The sequence below is a fragment of the Carlito syrichta genome, unplaced genomic scaffold (assembly GCF_000164805.1).
Source record: "Carlito syrichta isolate Samal-C Ts95f unplaced genomic scaffold, Tarsius_syrichta-2.0.1 Scaffold210641, whole genome shotgun sequence".
In the NCBI taxonomy this organism is placed as follows: Eukaryota; Metazoa; Chordata; class Mammalia; order Primates; family Tarsiidae; genus Carlito; species Carlito syrichta.
Window position 1 is genome coordinate 1 of NW_007154737.1, and position 3,459 is coordinate 3,459.

The 3,459-nt window shown below is 39.3% G+C and overlaps 1 long non-coding RNA gene across 1 annotated transcript; it reads left to right on the forward strand.

Moving 5' to 3' along the window:
• Positions 1-2,055: 2,055 nt before the first annotated feature.
• On the forward strand, positions 2,056-3,233 carry LOC103253211. The gene is made up of 3 exons (XR_503846.1): positions 2,056-2,143; positions 2,606-2,630; positions 3,167-3,233. It is a non-coding gene; the product is annotated as an uncharacterized LOC103253211 (long non-coding RNA).
• Positions 3,234-3,459: the final 226 nt, after the last annotated feature.

The window sequence follows — 3,459 nt, forward strand, 5'->3', positions numbered from 1 at the left end:
ACAGGCATTTCCTTCAGCATCTATTTTAATCCATGAAAAAGGAATTCTAAAATTTTAACATACATCTCTGGTAATGGGAAATTCTGCAGAAATTGTTTTTCTTTTTCACAGTTTTAATCTCTTCTTAATTTTAGGGTCTTTTAATTTTCACTCAACCAAAGGTCTTTTAAGTATCAATAAAATATTAGATAGCTGTGCATTACACGGCATAATCTAATCTTTACACTGTCTTCTTTTACATAATTACAGATGCCACCCAGGGTAGAGGAAACAGGTATGTACCCTGAAATTTCTTACAAGCTGAGAAAAAGAAGCAGCTGGCTTTCGTGTGTAGGAGCTGCTCTAGGTTTCTATTCAGAAGGACAACTGGGAGTCTCATGAGAGAAAATCCTTTTGTAGGGACACAACTATGATGAGAGCGTACCGTATGAATGACACCCAATAAGTCCCTGAAGTGCATATTTGAAATTATTTTGGCATTTTAAGGCTATCTCACACTTGTTAGCTTATAATTTTATATCACAATACTTTGTGGACAGGATATTCTGTGAGGGAACTCTTGAAATTTCCACTTCCTCTCTGTGGTTGAAGAATAAGAGGCTCATGCAAAACTACAAGTTGTGCCTACGAATGCCACCCAAAGAGGCACCTACTGATTAATTTGCAAACATTTTGGTATTTTTGGCTCTCTTAAGATTGTTGCTTACAGCCATGTGTCACAGTGATCTGAGGGTATAACTTGCAGTGTTTCTACCTTGGAAAATTAATGAGACTGGGCTTTAAGGTCTCAAATCTGACCTCTTTGTGAATCCTACATGTTGCATTTTCTTTTCTTGGTACTTTTTAACTTTAGAATCATGGGGTACATGAGTAGAGTACTTACGTTGTTTTCTTACCTGAAGGCAATATTTGTTCTTCTGAAGAGCCCCCTAAGCACAGAAGAGATCATGGTATCCAGTAGGTAGTTTGTGTCCCTTTTCTCCCTTTCGTTCTCTCTGTTTAAATCAGTTTCCAGTGTCTGTTGTCCCCATTCTTGTGCCCCATATTTAGGACACACTTATGAGTGACAACATGCAGCATTTAATTTTTGGTTCTGCAACAATTCATTTACAATGAGGGTCTCCAGCTGCATAAATATTGTTGAAAATGGCAAAATTGTGATCTTCTTTTTCATTAAGGGTCTAGTGTTCCATCATGAATATGCACCACTTTTTTTTTTTTTTTTGAGTTGCGGTCACACTCGGTACTCCAGGCTGGAGTGCAGTTGTACACTCACAGACATCCCAAAATCGATTGACTGGGTTCCGGGATACTTCTGCCTCAGCCTTCCAATTAGGAAGTGCTACAGGTGCACGCTACCATGCCCGGATAATTTCTTATAAATTTTGGAGGTGAGGTCTCACCAAGTTGCCTGGGCTGGTCTCAAACCTGCAAACTCAGGCAATCTGCTTCCCCTGGCCTCTCAAAGTCCTGGGATTTCAGGGTGAGCCACTGATCCCCGTCTCACATATTCTTTATTCAAACTACCAAAGATGTGCTTATGTGTTGGTTACATGGTTATGCTATAGTGAATGCTGATAGAGTAGTTTGCTCTTAGAATGTCACGGTCACCTTTTGGAAAAGCAAAGAGATGGCCAGATGTTTTTGCTCCATTCACAGATTCTAACAATTGTGAGACATCAGTAGTCAATGTGCTTCCCTCTATCCACTCTGAGGTGATTTTTTAAGCAGCTGGCCAAAGCATATAAGAATTGGTGACATATTTTAGTATATTGTATATTGTCTACATAAACCCCCAAATGCTCAAATCCTACCAGATTAAAGTGGTAAAAATGAAAATACAAGCGCAATGCAGGACTATCTTAACAGCCTGATTTCCGTTGTTTTGGGGGCCTTTCTGGTACATCTGGATTCAGGACCATCAACACTCATTCCAAACCTTTCACTATGATGAACCAACAAATTACTGACTGGCTAGTTAGATGAGCCATCACATTACTAACTGGCTACTATCTCAGTCAAAGCACCATAATTGATTCAAAATCACCAATTATCTGGGTACTGATATTTTTTCTGTATTGTCCTAGCCTGCATAAAGGATGTGGAGGAAAATACCTGCAAATCAGAAGGGCTTTCTCCCCAGGTAAGACCACCTTTCATTTTCATGAGGAGAAATGTAATTTGTCTGAATTTGTTCCTTATCAATTGAAGTTGGATATAAATATTCAACAACGTAAATTATGTTTGACCCATATAAATATCTTAGTGCTGTGGTCCTGAGTGGCCCTTTCTTACTGACACATACTTCACACATTTAGACGTTTTTAAATGATAGCATTCATTATGAATTATAATGTACAGGCATTTCCTTTAGCATCTATTTTTATCCATGAATTAAGAATTGTAAATTTTTCATTTAAATATCTGGTAAAGGGAAATTGTGTAGAAAATGTCTCTTTTTTACAAGTTTTATCTCTTCCTAATTTTAAGAACTTTTAACTTGGACTCAACCAATGGTTTTTCAAGTCATCAATCAAATATTAGAGACTTGTGCAATGCACAGTATAATCTAATCTTTACACTCTCTTCTTTTACATAATTGCAGATGCCACCCAGTGCGGAGGAAAGTGGTACGTACCCTGAAAATTTTTTTTTTTTTTTGAGTTGTAGTCTCACTCTGTCGCCCAGATTGGAGTGCAGTGGCCACTCCCGGCCACCCCAACCTCGATCTGCTGTGTTCCATCGGTCCATCCCCCTCAGCCTTCCAAGTATCTAAAATTACGGGCACGCCCTAGCTCGCCCTGCTAATTTTGGGATTATTGTAGAGATGAGGTCTCGCCAAGTTCCCCATGTGGGTCGCGAATCCGCGGGCTCAGGCAATCCACTCACCTCAGCCTCCGAAATGCGCAGGTTTACAGGCTGAGCCACTGAGCCCAAAATGAAATTTCTCACTAGCTGAGACAAAGAAGCACTGGCTTTAGTGTATGTCAGATGATTTAGGTTTCTATTCAGAAGGAACATTGGAATTCCCCTGAGAGAAAAATCATTTGTAAGGACACATCTGTCACCAGAGCATACCGAAAGAATGACACCTAATAAGTTGCTGAAGTGGTTAGTTTAAATTCTTTGGCAATTGTATGGCTCTCTTATTATTCTTGACTTACAGATTTATACCACAGAGAGGATGGGAGAGGATTTCCCATCCAGGAACCCTTAACAGACCCACTTCACTCTAAGTGGTATAGCATGAAGAGACTCAGGCTAAACAAAAAGGTGTACCCTAGGAATGCCACCCCAACAGGTACCTATTGCTTAATTTACAAATATTTTGGTATTTATGGCTCTCTTAAGATTGTTGCTTAAGCTTTGTGCCACAGTGATCTAGAGCATAATTTGCAGCATTTTCCTTCTTTAAATTTTAATGAGACTGGGCTTTAAGGTCTCGAATATGATGTATTT